We start from the raw sequence: 17,496 nt of genomic DNA, 5'->3' as shown, positions 1-17,496 counted from the left end.
TATATGTTAACTGTGTCTTAATTTATAAAGTATATTTAGTAATTTTTGCTTGTACCCTTCAGATGGCAGATACAGAGCATTAATACCATGTGGGAAAGGCTTGTAGTAAGTGTTCAACTGAAAACCAGCATCCCATTCCTAGGAAAAATAAGAACCTTTGCAGGCACTGGACAGTCCATATGTGGTAATAAATACTCTTCCAGATTACATTCCATCAACAGAGGAAAACTGCGTGGACTCTTCTTTGGTGTTGTTGCAGCATAAGCGAAATAATCTAAAAAGCCAGTGAGTGAGAATGTTTCTTTTTAACCCCTTAAGATTTTGGGGTGTCCAGAAGTTTGTGGCAAAGCATACTGGTCAGTTATGGAAATAGGAATGTTTTTCCTTTATTGGTTTCAGTGAATTTATTTTTATGTTGTTTGAGGCTGGGTGGGTGCCATTTTAAAGGTGAATACATGTAATTTTCTGTAGTGTTCAAAAGTGAAAGCTGCAAAAGTAAAAGTAAAAATACACTTGAGTTTGCCAAAATTTTTGTGGTGATGATGTCATCTGATGTTAGAAGTGCTTTGATTGATGTGAATTTGTTTCTGCAGAGATACAAACCACTGCCTTTTATGCAGATTTCTTCAGAAATGTGTTACATTTAAGCAGCACAATCTTTATTTACTGTATATACTCGTGTAATATTCGACTCCATGTAATTTTCAACCCCCATTTTTTTTACTGCATGTATTAGGATTTTACCCCAAGTAATGTTTGAGTTTTGATTCTTGCAATAAGTGTAGGCTATGTTTCTATATATTTGGAATCAAATATATAGAAACCGTAGCCTAGTGTAAGATTCTGACATCTAGAAGTTGAGTTAAACTAAGAAGCTAAAAGCTTAGAATATGCCTATAAAATGTATAAAAAATCAGTATATACTCATTTCAAATCATTAAAATTGACTATCATAAACAAAAACAAAAAATATCTTTGTTTATAATCGTTTTGTCATACTGTAAGTACCAAAAGCTTGCCAAGCAACCACTGTAACTAGCGAACAGCATAATCATCATACATTTATATTCTTTAATCTCTTCAAGCCTATTTTTGGTCACGTTATCTCTTTAGTGAAGATTGTTAAGATGGTTTGTCTAAGAATGACCTATTCAATTTTATCTCAAGAATAGTGCCATACAAGCGATGAACAAAATTGTCAATAAACCAATCTAAGATTTTTTTAGCATTAACGTTTCAGGATATGTTTATTTAGACATAAAACATTTGAACGGTTAATAACTAAAATTCAGTACAGTAATTCCTTGAAAATCGGCGGTTGCCACTTCCTTAACAGTAAGTAAGATTCATCCCAAATAATGAATATTTTTATGATAAAATTAATTAATGGGATACCTGCCTACTGTTAAAGTGGAAACCCATCCAGCCTCCCCACATAAAAATAGAATGTCCTTGACTGATGATATAATTTATATGTATATATATATATATATATATATATATATATATATATATATATATATATATATACAGGCAGTCCTCGGTTATCGGCGGGGGTTCTGTTCTGGGAGTATGATGATAACGAAAATCGGCGATTTCCAGCTCTTTTTGGCAATTTTTAGAACTTATCGGCACCGAAAAGTGCGATTTTGGTTATTGGTGCCTCCGTTAGGTATGTATTAGTGCTTTGTCGGCACCGAAAATTGCCAGTTTTCATTGCTAGACAAATGGCATAAAACTGGATCGCCATTAACCGAGCCCACCGTTAACTGGCGACTGCCTGTATATATATATATATAAAGTAAAATTTTTGAAAAATTCTGTTTACATGTACGAGCTAAAAATTCTATTTACGAGATGTTTGGTGGAATCTCGCTTGCAGCCGGCTGGGATTGTGGGGAGGGAGACAGGATCCCCTCGGTCCTGGACTATAGGGGGAGGGCTATGTGGATGTAGGGACTGAGTGATACATAGTGGGAAGGCAATAAAATAACTGTGATGATGGTTCTCTTTTTTTTAAATGTCAAAGTAGGTTCTGAAAAGTCCTTAATCAACCTCATTTGCCTCGTGACCCTGACACAAACTCGTTGATCCACGCTAGTCTAAATCATACCTTATGTTCGTGCTTGTGCTTGTTGCTGAGACTTTGCGTAACTTTATCGCATCATATTTTTGCAATTATATTGTGATTAATAATCCAGGAATAACAATGCCACACTTCAGAAGAAGCCTGTTAAAAAATGATGAAGCAAAGGAGTCTTTAACTGTTGAAGTTCTGAAAGAAATGATTGCCAAGCATGAAGCTGGCACATGCGTGTCTGACTTAGCTTGAGAATGTGGCAGATCCATGTCGACAATATGTACTATTCTAAAGAAGAATGAGGAAATTGAGGCATTAGACACTGCAGTAGGAGTAACAAGAATATCGTTTAAGCAGTGTGAAACGGGAAAATCTAAAGAAATGTTTAGAAACAAACAATCCAAGGCGCAGAAGCAGAACCAGCGCCAGTTTGTTTGATGATGTGGGGATGAGTTATTTTACAGTGCTAAAAATCACAAAAGCAAGTGTCATGATAGGTATTTTACCGTGATAAAAAAGGAGTGATTCAGGCGAATCAAATGTAAGTGAAAGCAAACGGCCAAAACATAGTGAAAAAGAAAAATCAACCGAGACTGGTCCCAGTGGAACATCTGGGAAGTCAGTGGTGGGTGAACCCTCGTCTCCCACCCGATAACCCACCACAATCCCCTCCCTTACCTCTCTACTGCCTCACTAGCGCTGTTCCGAACACTCGCTTGAGGTAAGATTCTCTTTCGATATTTTATTGTTACTGCATTGCATTTGATTGGTTTTATATCGTATCATTGTTATTTTATATCGTATCATTGTTATTTTATATCGTATCATTGTTATTTTATATCGTATCATTGTTATTTTATATCGTATCATTGTTAAATTTATTCTTTTATTTTTCAATGTGAATTGTTACTGCTTTTATGTACATACAGTACAGTAATGTTTTTACTGTCTCTTCACCTTCCCTCCTTAACTAAACGCTCCCTCCCTTAACGCAAGTCAGCTGTGCATCACCGCAGTGACGTAATTTTGTTCATCTTTTATGTTAAGTTTTATTGTGAAATGTTTTATTCTTTTATTTATTTTGTTGAATATGGTTATCATAAAAGATATATTGTGCATGCACTTGAAATAATTGTATTAAAGTGGGTACAAAGGGTTGATATGTGGGAAATTCTTGGGTTTGGGATGAATTAATTTAATTCTCATTATTCCTCGTGGGAATATTCGGATCGAAATATATGAACATTTTGATATACAAATTGGAATTTGGAACTAATTAAATTTGTATATTATATATATATATATATATATATATATATATATATATATATATATATATATATATATATATATATATATATATATATATATATATATATACATATACCGAAGAGCTATTATATATATATATGTATAACTGAATCACAAAAATATGGAATGTAATGAATATATAAATAAAGATAAAATCCATATATATATATATATATATATGTATATATATATATGTATATATATATATATGTATATATATATATATGTATGTATATATATATATATATATATATATATATATATATATATATATATATATATATATATATATATATATATATATGTATGTATGTATATGTATGTATATATATGTATATGTATGTATATGTATGTATATATATGTATGTATATATATGTATATGTATATATATATATATGTATATATTATATATATATATATATGTATATATATATATATATATATATATATATGTATATATATATATATATATATATATATATATATATATATATATATATATATATATATATATATATATATTATATATATATAACACACACACACACACACACACACACACAGAGTAAACCTCGCTGTAACTGACCTGGAACCAATGGACATCAGATTTAATGGACAAAATCCAGCCAAGGGTAGTGGCTGCTGTTGTTTACGTCTGCTCACGCTCTAACATCAGCATTGGTGCGAAATTGGAACTTACTGTATATTTCCTTGTATAAGACGACCTTTAGATAGGACGAGGTCAAAAATTATTTCAAATTTTCATGAATTTACAGTATCTCGTATCTAGTATAAGACAACTTCTAAATTACAAAACTATCTGTGTATAGGCTAGCTTTTGCAACAACAGGTATCTTATGAAATATTGGTCATTTAAAGATGATGTTATTACAAATGTTTTACTCACAGTTTCCTTAGAAATTCACAATAAATGAAATAACAAAGCCGATTCTATACCATGTTCTTCCTACACACGTCACCTAAAAGGGAAACATTGTTTTGTTTTTGTCTCGTTGCCAGTCACAAACAACCACTAACAATATGATGATGTACAATAATTTTCATACATAATTATCGTTCATATGACTGAATTGTTCTAAGCAGTTATTTACCACCAAAATAATACTGAATTTTAATGAAAAATGAATATTATGTTATCCTAAATGTTATTACTACCATAATTACAGTACCATTAAAATTTCTGAAAGGTTACCAAAAGATAAAAGTTGCGGTGAGTGCAACCATAACTCGATGTTTACATTTTGTCAGCTAGCCTGGCACAGATAAAAGTTGATTTCATTGAGATGGAATTGTTCCTCGAATAGGCTATTTATTATGAAGATATGCCAATAATGTATAAGGTAAAAAGGGCTGTATTACCTTTATTATAAGTTTATTTCATAATGTGAATCCTTTCATGTATGTGGGTGGTGATTGCACCTAGGCTGAGGCTAGCCTACCGATAAATATCACTTATGACATGAAAAAACAATGCTTCACTTTAACGGATGAATGACATGAAAAAACAAAGCTTCACTTTAACGGATGACCTTCTCCTATTATATATATATATATATATATATATATATATATATATATATATATATATATATATATATATATATATATATATATATATATATGTATATATATATATGTATATATATATGTATATGTATATGTATATGTATATATATATGTATATATATATATATATGTATATATATATATATATATATATGTATATATATATGTATATATATATATGTATATATGTATATATGTATATATATATATATATATATATATATATATATATATATATATATATATATATATATATATATATATATATATATATATATATATATATATATATATATATATATATATATATATATATATATATATATATATATGTATATATATATATATATGTATATATATATGTATATACATATATATGTATATACGTATATGTATATACGTATATGTATATAATATATGTATATACGTATATGTATATATTTATATATATATATATATATATATATATATATATATATATATATATATATATATATATATATATATATATATATATATATATATATATATATATAATATATATATATATATATATATATATATATATATATATATATATATATATATATATATATATATATACAGTCATTATAAAAAACTAACCCACTACATTTGTAAAACAAATCATAGCAATGATATAAAAAAAGGAAAAATAAAAGGGAAAAATTTTAGTTCACTTATATTTTTCAATACTTAGACATTTCTCCATTATTTTTAAGTACAGCTTTAACCTTCTTGGCATTGAATGTGCTAAATCTTGAAATATTGTGCATCCATGCCTTCAAACCAAAACTTACGGATGGCATCCTTCAATTTGGGGAGGGACGTTTTCTCATCTGCTAGTGCCTTCAGTTTCGTTTCATGTATGCCCAGCAATTTTCAATTGGGTTTAAATCTGCGAATTGCCTGGCCAGTCCAATTTCTGAATATTAAATTCCTTAAGAAGGTTTGTGACCTTGTGAAATCGGTGGCAAGGTGCTCCATCTTGCATAAATACACGCATGCCCAAAAGTTCCTTGTAAGGGACTAATTCATTTTCAAGACATTTTCATAAATCTCTCCATTCATTGTCGTGCTCTCTGGGAGAAAATATAATCCCCACTACCCCCATATCCGCTGAAACATCCCCATACCATCACATAAGCTGGATGTTTCACAGTCTTGACTGTGTATTTTGATGCATAGCGGTTAGATCCTTGGGGCTTGCCAGCGCTATGAATAATGTGGAAGTTAGATTCATCGCTAAAACTACCCTTTCCCAATCCTTTTCAGTCCACTTCAAATATTTTCTGCAAAAAGCCATCCTTTTTTTTTTCATAGGCTTAGTGAGGAGTGGCTTCTTTGCTGCAACACACGACATGGGAGACCAAGGTCTTTCTGCAATCGATGTTGCACGGTCCGTTCAGATACGTTCCTAAGCAGATCAGGGTTTTGAGACTTCAAAATTTTTGGCTGGCATTGATGGATGTTCCATAACAATCCTTTTAAAATGTTATCCGTTCTTTTGTAGTTTTTGCGTGGCCTCCCTGAGCCTTTCTTCCCCTTCAGTGATGAATCAAGGTCTCCTGTCTTGGGCGGTTGCACCACAATGAGACGGTGCTTTTAGAGATTCCCAGCTCTCTTGCAATAGCTGACATTGACTTGCCAGTTTTCCATAGGGTCACAATTTCTGCTTTCTTAACCAAGGATAAGGAAGTTTTAGCCATAATTCATTAGCTAAGCGCAGAAGAGCCTAAATGTAGCGGTGATGAAAGCGTGAATGGGGCACGAACATACAATGACAGCCGACCTTTGTGATAGCTTGAGTATCACTGAAGTGCATTAGAAACTCATGGTACCGAACAGCGAGACAATACAGGCTGCCAGACGAACGATAAATTGGGGAAAATATATACTTCTCGGCGGAAATCATGAGAAAAGTCCTAACGCTATTACAGTAATATATAGAGTCGTTCGCTTTTTTTTTTTGCTTGACTGTGTGTATATGTATATATATATATATATATATATATATATATATATATATATATATATATATATATATATATATATATATATATATATATATATATATATATATATATATATATGAATGTCTTTTCCTGTAATACTACAGTGTAATATGAAAATAAGAAGGCCCATAAAACACTATTTAAACGTTGAAACCATATATTTCAGGCACTTGTTTCTGTGCCCTGTTCACTGGTAGAATATGGACAGGTGGAAAGTTACAATGGTATATATACAAAAACATGAAGGTGTGGCCTTAGGGCCTCCGATGTTAAGGAGGTGGCTTTCTTAAGAAGGAGGAGATTGACCAAATTCCCTAGTGGTTTTTGGCCTCATTAGCTCCGTTTGGCGATGGATCTGGCGTTGCGTTTCTTGGGTCATCTTCTTCAAAAAAGGGTGCGAGGATTAAGGTGTCAATGGCGTCGATTTCCAATGTCCTCTGACAGGTTCATATTGTTGGTTTGATTGATGATAGCAGATTCCAGCATCTTTCTTTGTACGGACAGCTACTCTTGAAAACCAACTCCGCCCACCCAGTTAATGACATGCCCTGTATTTCTAATATGTAGGAAAATTCCCGAACTCTCCGAAGCGTAACGCTGATCTTTTGTGCTCTGTTGTTCTTTGCGAGAGCGATCTACCTGTCTCGCCTACATAAATGTCATGACAATTACTACACGGTATCTTGTAAACTCGGCTTCTTCCTTTTTGTTATTTAAGTATACGTTAACGAGCGAACTCCCGATGGATTTGGGATAATGGAAAATGAAAGGATTATCAGAACTGGAGTTGCTCGGTGGCCTTTTGGATGTTTTCATCAGATGGAAGCTTTATTTTGTTGTTGAAATCTATTTGTCTGTTGTGAGTGGGACCTCTGTAGTATATTTTATTTGCTTTATTAATAGCCCTCTCGATAATGTGTGGTGGATAGAGCAGTTGCGTTAGGTGTTGGCGGATCGTGTTAAATTCTTGATCCAGGTACTCATTTGAACATATCCTAAGTCCTCTGAGGAATAGGTTGCACCCTACCATGATTTTTACGGAGACGTCGTGGTAGCTTAAGAAATGAATGTAGGAGACAGCGAAGGTGGGTTTTCTATATACTGTAAATGCATACCTGTTCTGTTTTCTTATGATCAGTACATCTAGGAACGGCAGTTTTCCCCTGTCCTTTTCCCATTCTGTTTTAAATTTTATGGTCGGAACTAGCGAATTTAGCCTATTAAAAATTCCTTAAAGTCCCCAGCTATTGTCCCAGAAAGTAAAGATATCATCTACGTATCTAAGCCAGATCATGTTATGGGGTTTGATAGACGACAAAAAGTTCTGTTTGAAATATTCCATGTACAAGTTTGCTAGAAGGGTGATAGGGGACTTCCCATGCTACAGCCAAATTTTTGTTTGTAAAAATTACCATTGAAAGAAAACACGTTGTTAGTTACACAGAGGTTGATAAGTTTTAAAGTTTTATCTATGCCAAGAGGAAAATGGTCTTCATATGGTTGTAACTTCCTCTCTAAGAAAAACAAACAACGGGCAATCGGGACTTTAGTAAATAATGAATCGACGCCTAGACTGAGCAGTTTGATGTTGTTTGAGGGGATGTTTAAACTATTAAATTTTTTATGAAATCTTCTGTATGTTTGACGTGGGAGGATGAGAAGGTTCCTAGAAAGGGTGATAACAAGTCTGCGAGCCATTTTGATAATTTGTACATGAAAGAGCCCCTGCTAGATATTATGGGGCGTAAAGAATCCCCATCTTTATGTGTTTTCGGGAGGCCGTAAAAATAGGGAGAGAGGGTTGATTACCTTGAATGTCTCTAGTAATTCTATGTCTTTTTATTGCCCCTATGGTTCTAACTGATTTGTTAAACTGAGCAGCAATATTTGTTGTGGGATCTTTCGTTAATTTGTCGTAGGTCTCCTCGCATCGTTTAGAAGTTCTTGAACTTTATTGATGTATGTCTCCTTGTCTAACAGAACTATTTTCCGTCTTTGTCAGATTTTGTGATGATGATATCCCCCTTTTCTTAAGCTAACTAATGCATTTTTGGAATCTTTTCGGGAGCGAATTTTTGTTGTTATTTTGCTCCAAGACATTTAGCAAAATGCCTTTGAGACATGCCTCTTTCTTGTCATAGTTGTTTTTTTTGCAAAATGTTTATCAAAAGCAACTAGAAATTAAGATTACTCTCGGACCAGGTTTTAGAGCGAATGAAACTCCAAGATTTAAAACGGTCTGTTCTTCTGCAGTGAGGGGATGGTTGGAGAGATTCAGCACATTATTGGGAAGGCCAAGATTATTCCATACGCTGTTCCTAATCAGTCTTTTTAATTTGTAGCACAAATTTCCGGAGTGGGACTCACTGTTCTCAATAGCACCTGATAGCACAAAATATGAAAGATATCTGTACATACCATCATCCCTGCACGAGGCGAAGTGACGTGGCTAGCTCACTATTTTCTTCTAATCACATAGATGTCTTGGTGTGTGGCTTGTATTCTGTCTTGGAGGAATGTGCGGATGGAGTCCGGAAATGGGTCTGACGCCGATGTCCAACGCGTGAACCGTACATTTTGGGAGAAACTTGTTCCTGTAGGCATTCTTGTAGAAAATTTCTCTGATTCTTCCTCTTGTGTAATCCATGTACTAGCCGTTCGTTACCGTCTGAAGATGTGCTGACAGCTGGGTTGAAGCCGAAAACTGGCGTAAACTGTGATGTTCCATAATGGGCAAAATGAATGTCTTTTCCTGTAATACTACAGTGTAATATGAAAATAAGAAGGCCCATAAAACACTATTTAAACGTTGAAACCATATATTTCGGGCACTTGTTTCTGTGCCTGTTCACTAGTAGAATATGGACAGGTGGAAAGTTACAATGGTATATATACAAAAACATGAAGGTGTGGCCTTAGGCCTCGATGTTAAGAGGTGGCGTTTCTTAAGAAAGGAGGAGATTGACCAAATTCCCTAGTGGTTTTGGCCTCATTAGCTCCCGTTTGGCGATGGATCTGGCGGTCGCGTTTCTTGGGTCATCTTCTTCAAAAAGGTGCGAGGATTAAGGTGTCAATGGCGTCCGATTTCCAATGTCCTCCTGACAGGTTCATATTGTTGGTTTGATTGATGATAGCAGATTCCAGCATCTTTCTTTTGCACGGACAGCTACTCTTGAAAACCAACTCCGCCCCACTCCAGTTAATGACATGCCCTGTATTTCTAATATGTAGGAAAATTCCCGAACTCTCCGAGCGTAACGTGCTGATCTTTTGTGCTCTGTTATTCTTTGCGAGAGCGATCTACTGTCTCGCCTACATAAATGTCATGACAATTACTACACGGTATCTTGTAAACTCCGGCTTCTTCCCTTTTGTTATTTAAGTATCGTTAACGAGCGAACTCCGATGGATTTGGGATAATGGAAAATGAAAGGATTATCAGAACTGGTTGCTCGTGGCCTTTTGGATGTTTTTCATCATGTGGAAGCTTTATTTTGTTGTTGAAATCTATTTGTCTGTTGTGAGTGGGACCTCTGTAGTATATTTTATTTGCTTTATTAATAGCCCTCTCGATAATGTGTGGTGGATAGAGCAGTTGCGTTAGGTGTTGGCGGATCGTGTTAAATTCTTGATCCAGGTACTCATTTGAACATATCCTAAGTCCTCTGAGGAATAGGTTGCACCCCTACCATGATTTTTACGGAGACGCCGTGGTAGCTTAAGAAATGAATGTAGGAGACAGCGAAGGTGGGTTTTCTATATACTGTAAATGCATACCTGTTCTGTTTTCTTATGATCAGTACATCTAGGAACGGCAGTTTTCCGTCCTTTTCCCATTCTGTTTTAAATTTTATGGTCGGAACTAGCGAATTTAGCCTATTAAAAAATTCCTTAAAGTCCCCCCAGCTATTGTCCCAGGAACCTTCTCATCCTCCCACGTCAAACATGCAGAAGATTTCATACAAAAATTTAATAGTTTAAACATCCCCTCAAACAACATCAAACTGCTCAGTCTAGACGTCGATTCATTATTTACTAAAGTCCCGATTGCCGACGTGTTGTTTTTCTTAGAGAGGAAGTTACAACCATATGAAAGACCATTTTCCTCTTGGCATAGATAAAACTTTAAAACTTATCAACCTCTGTGTAACTAACAACGTGTTTTTCTTTCAATGGTAATTTTACAAACAAAAATTTGGCTGTAGCATGGGAAGTCCCCTATCACCCCTTCTAGCAAACTTGTACATGGAATATTTGAAACAGAACTTTGTCGCTCTATCAAACCCCATAACATGATCTGGCTTAGATAATAGATGATATCTTTACTTTCTGGGACAATAGCTGGGGGACTTTAAGAATTTTTTAATAGGCTAAATTCGCTAGTTCCGACCATAAAATTTAAAACAGAATGGGAAAAGGACGGAAAACTGCCGTTCCTAGATGTACTGATCATAAGAAAACAGAACAGGTATGCATTTACAGTATATAGAAAACCCACCTTCGCTGTCTCCTACATTCATTTCTTAAGCTACCACGACGTCTCCGTAAAAATCATGGTAGGGTGCAACCTATTCTCAGAGGACTTAGGATATGTTCAAATGAGTACCTGGATCAAGAATTTAACACGATCCGCCAACACCTAACGCAACTGCTCTATCCACCACACATTATCGAGGGGCTATTAATAAAGCAAATAAAATATACTACAGAGGTCCCACTCACAACAGACAAATAGATTTCAACAACAAAATAAAGCTTCCATACGATGAAAAACATCCAAAAGGCCACCGAGCAACTCAGTTCTGATAATCCTTTCATTTTCCATTATCCCAAATCCATCGGGAGTTCGCCATTAACGCATACTTAAATAACAAAAAGGGAAGAAGCCGGAGTTTAAAGATACCGTAGTAATTGTCATGACATTTATGTAGGCGAGACAGGTAGATCGCTTCGCAAAGAATAACAGAGCACAAAAGATCAGTGCGTTACGCTCGGAGAGTTCGGGAATTTTCCTACATATTAGAAATACAGGGCATGTCATTAACTGGAGTGAGGCGGAGTTGGTTTTCAAGAGTAGCTGTCCGCAAAAGAAAGATGCTGGAATCTGCTATCATCAATCAAACCAACAATATGAACCTGTCAGGAGGACATTGGAAATCGGACGCCATTGACACCTTAATCTCGCACCCTTTTTTGAAGAAGATGACCAAGAAACGCGACCGCCAGATCCATCGCAAACGGGAGCTAATGAGGCCAAAAACCACTAGGAATTTGGTCAATCTCTCCTTCTTAAGAAACGCCACCTCCTTAACATCGAGGCCTAAGGCCACACCTTCATGTTTTTGTATATATACTTCATTGTGACTTTCCACCTGTCCATATTCTACCAGTGAACAGGGGCACAGAAACAAGTGTTCAAAATATATGGTTTCAACGTTTAAATAGTGTTTTATGGGCCTTCTCTTATTTTCATATTACACTGTAGTATTACAGGAAAAGATATTCATATATATATATATATATATATATATATATATATATATATATATATATATATATATATATATATATATTATATATATATATATATATATATATATATATATATATATATATATATATATATATATATATATATATATATATATATATATATATATATTGGTGGCCTTAAGCTTTATTCTATGCGTTTGCGATGCCTTTGTCAAGGTCGGATTGCCCGGCGGTATGTCAAGAGGCCACCTCATCTGGCGGGAACGGCGGGTCGGTCAGAGAGAAAAGTGGTCACTGAACCAGGGTGACGCTAGGCGTGCGTGCCAACGATATTCTTTGTTCTTTATTACTTTTACTCCTCACGCTATCTTAATTAGTGAATTGGGGAGACTGCCAGAATACGACTCCTGAAGTTCCTGGTGACTGTCCATTTTATCCAGACATTACTGTGGTGACTGTCCCCCAGGTATTACTGTGCTGACTTTCCCTTTTATCCAGGTATTACTGTGGTTACTGTCCATTTTATCCAGATATTACTGTGGTGACTGTCCCAGTTACCCCTCTACTAAACCCAAACACACCCCACCGCTAAACTGAAACACCGGCACTAAACCTAACCACACCCCCCACTACACCTAAACACATCCCCAACTAACCCTAAATACACCCCCTTCTAAACCTTAAAAGTAATAAAGAACAAAGAATATCGTTAGGCACGCACGCAGCGTCACCCTGGTTCAGTGACCACTTTACTCTCTCTGACCGACCTCGCCCGTTCCGCCAGATGAGGTGGCCTCTTGACATACCGCCCGGGCAATCCGACCTTGACAAAGGCATCGCGAACGCATAGAATAAAGCTTAAGGCCAAATATATATATATATATATATATATATATATATATATATATATATATATATATATATATATATATATATATATATATATATATATATATATATATATATATATATATATATATATATATATATATATATATATATATATATATATATATATATATATATATATATATATATATATATATATATATATATATATATATATATATATATATATATATATATATATATATATATATATATATATATATATATATATATATATATATATATATATATATATATATATATATATATATATATATATATATATATATATATATATATATATATATATATATATATATATATATATATATATATATATATATATATATATATATATATATATATATATATATATATATATATATATATATATATATATATATATATATATATATATATATATATATATATATATATATATATATATATATATATATATATATTATATATATATATATATATATATATATATATATATATATATATATATATATATATATATATATATATATATATATTAGTCAGGAGACATTCTGTATTTATGTGGCTCCTATAAACTCTGTTCTAGTTCAGTTATATTTACATAGCCAGTAGTTTCAGATTTATACCATGGAGAAAAAGGATGAGCATGAACTATTATCAATTTACTATGCTTTGCAACTTGTCTACTGATAATTGATACAGAGCCTGAGAAATATTTTTTACTTTATTGACCAATATTTTCTTTTTTCAGAACTGGTAAATCCCACATGAGACCCAAACGACTGAAAACCCAAAATTCTTGATCGGGATTCTGGATTTTATCTTCACCAGGGTAATTCAAAATTGGGCACCTCTTCTGATGACTCAAGTGATCAAAGTCAGAATGTGATGAGAAGAGTAGTTGACCAGGATGCAGCGCATTTGTGTAGAGAGACAGTTAATCAGTACTCATCATATAGAAAAAAGTACATTCATGATAACAGACACTCAGAAAGTGATCAGTCTTCTGCCAAGGAGTGTAGAAAAATTTTGAAAATTTGAATTCAGATGTTTTGACTGAGAGTAGTGCTGACATTGCTTCGTTATCTGATCAACTCCAACGTAAATATAATTGTAGTTGGTCCCTCATAGGTGTGGGTGTGAAGTGCTTTGGTAGTGATATTAAAGATAAGAAGAAATATATAGATGATAACAGAATGAAGACTGTTAACACTGGAAATGCAGACATTGTTGGTGGTGCAGGAAAGAGCAAATGTATTTCATGTCTGAATCTTGATGTTAATTGTGAAGTACCGTGTATTTGTAATTATTCAAGTAATTATCGATCACGTGTGAGAGGAAGTGCCGTAGGTAGTGCTTCAGTGTCACATAATAAAGAGATGGTAATCAAAAGTTCTTGGCAATGTAGTAAGAACAGTGCTTTTGTGAATAATGAGTCTCGTAAGGAAGAGCATTTGCTGTCATCCCAGAAAAAAAATACTAACAGTTCAAAGGAGAATCCTGGTATTGGAATTGGGAAAAATAATCTTTGTGAGACAAGAGACACTTCCCTGGCCGATAGTACTACTGAAGTGGTAACAAGTAATCCAGAAAGCATAAAAAAGCAAGATGCTTGTGATGGAGACAATAACCTGGATGATAATATAAGTGCTTTCCCAAAAGCAGTTGTCTCCAGTCAGGTAATAGTGATGTTGGTAAATCGCTCTCAATTTAGATTGCTTGGGGTATTTACAGAAAAGTGCTATATCTCCTATTCGAGAAAGGGCATGGCCAGAGGGTAGAAGGAAGAAGAATGTGGAAGTAAAAAGGAAAAAAATGCAGCATTTGTTTGGAAATGAAGGATCCATCATTGAGAAAACAGAACCTAAGGTACCAGTAATAAAGGAAGAGCCTGAATTAAGTTCAGGAGAATACACACCACCACTCAAGAAATCCTTGGCTGCAGAGAATGTTCACTTTCCTCTTCCAGATTACATACCTAGTCCTATTTGTAGGGAACAGGCACCTGGATCTTGTGAGAGAAACGCTTCCAGTGTGCAAACTGGTACAGAAGACCCTGATAATGATAGGTTGCATTGTAACCGCAGTACATTTGTGAAAATAAAGGGGAGATCTCTTTTAGGAGAAGTGAGAGACTGCAAGATAAGGTGACCAAAGCTCTTTATGACGTTAATCTCATATTTTCAAGTGATGAGATGAATGATGAAGATTATATACCAGGTCAGAGTGTAAAGAAGAAAAACAAGAGAAAATTAAAGTTAATAAAGCAGGCAGTATCATGTGAAAGCAGTGAAAAGTAAATGTTGGTTCTCAGAAAGTTGTTGGGAGTTGTAGAAAAGCATGCAGAAAAAATAATAAGCCCTTTAGCTGCTTGATACGTTAAAAAGGACAATAAGGATAATCAAGAGCACAATCCTCAAAGCGAAGATAAGTTACACAAAAAAGTAAAATTGGCGATACCCAAGGGAAGGCTGTGAACAAAAGAAAGAAGACAGTGGCAGATGCAAAAAAATAAACAGGAGACCAGTGGGAACAGGCAAAGAGGAAAGAGAAAGTGTGGAATTTTGAATCGGAGAAAACTCGTGAAGGAAAAAGAGTTCTGCGAGGGTTATGAAGGAAATAGAGGAGGCACAGAAAAGAAGGCTAGAAGATAGTCCCTTACCAGTTGCTGTTTCTGGAACTGGTTTATTGAATGATAATAAGACTTCGCATAAGAAAGTAGGTAGACCTAGAAAACAAGGTACTCAAAAAAACTGCCATTCAAAGAAATTAACAGGCACCATGCCAAAAGACTGCCAAGAAAAAAAATTAGATACTAGTCCAAAAGAAAGCCAGTCAAAGAAATTAAGTGGCACTGCTCTAAAAAGTGCCAGTCAAAGAAATTGAATAGCACTGCTCCAAAAGACTGTCAGTCTAAGAAATTTACCATCTCTGCTCTGGCAAAGAAACAACGTAAAAAAATTCAAGCAAGAATGTTAGTAGTAAAAAAGTGGTAAAGACTTTGGGGAAAAAAAGCCTCAAGACCACAGGAAAACTAGAAAGAGAAAGTCCAACAAAACACCAAGTACTGACATGTCTGCAGATGCGTCAACAGTAGCAACTTCTGACTGGAAGCTTGAAGAAAGTAAGGCAAGTTTGTCTAATGAAGACAGAGAAGTTGGGAGTAAGGATAAACTCGTTTCTGCACAAGATGAATTTATGTCTATGTCATACATAGACCAAGAAAATAGCCTTCTTCCTTTTGTGTGTACTGAGGAACCTCAGACTGAGTCTTCTGTTGCAGGTCAGTAATTTGTTTCACAACAAATTTATTACAGTCCAGTACTTATAATAATTTAGCCAAAAATTTAGGGTCAGCTAATTTGAGACTTCATTCCTGATTCCAAAGAAAATTCTCTGCTGATTGGCAGCATTACCATTGCACCTCATGGATCATCAGGCTCCTGTCAAGTACAGACAGTCCCCAGGTTACATCAGGTTCGGGTTACGTTGTTACGGACTTCAGTGCTTGCCTCACAGCACCTTTGCCCCAATTTTTCGGCACCATAAGTGGATTGAAGGCGCCATTACCCGGACTTATGGCGCCATTAATGGCACTGTAAGTGCTGTTTATTCCCATTATAATTATGATGCTTTGGGTTATGGTGATTTTCGGCTTATCGCACCGCTGGGAACAGAACCCCTGCCATGAACTGGGGACTGCCTGTAAGTGCCTCAGTTTACTTGTATAAATTGAGGCTCTACTGTGTAGGTTATAAGGTGTCATTTTCCTGAACTTTTGCACAGCTTGTTACATATGGATTTTAGTATTTGCATGATTCTTTGTTTTTTATCGATAAGCTCTCTTCATCTCTTTTGTTTGTGCATGTAAAGGATTATATTGAAAAATTCACAGTTGAAATTTTCATGTCCATTCTGATGGCCATTAGTGAAGTATTTTAAGGACATTCTCCATTGATTTGAAAGGCTATTGCCACTTTCACCTAGCTAGCTATATATTTTCCTCTTTTACTGTACCTCTGTTCATATTATCTCCCATCTTACTTTCTACCCCTCTCCTATCACTTGTTTCATAATGCAGCTGTGAGGTTTTCCTCCTT

The 17,496-nt window shown here is 34.4% G+C and overlaps 1 protein-coding gene across 1 annotated transcript in view; it reads right to left on the bottom strand.

Moving 5' to 3' along the window:
- LOC136833647 (uncharacterized) overlaps window positions 1-17,496 on the bottom strand; it is a 65,553-nt gene that overhangs the window by 41,852 nt on the left and 6,205 nt on the right. The window lies entirely within an intron of this gene.

Source organism: Macrobrachium rosenbergii, chromosome 52 (genome assembly GCF_040412425.1).
Source record: "Macrobrachium rosenbergii isolate ZJJX-2024 chromosome 52, ASM4041242v1, whole genome shotgun sequence".
Classification (NCBI taxonomy): Eukaryota; Metazoa; Arthropoda; class Malacostraca; order Decapoda; family Palaemonidae; genus Macrobrachium; species Macrobrachium rosenbergii.
Note: the sequence above shows the minus strand (reverse complement) of the source record. Positions and strands in the feature narration are given on the sequence as shown.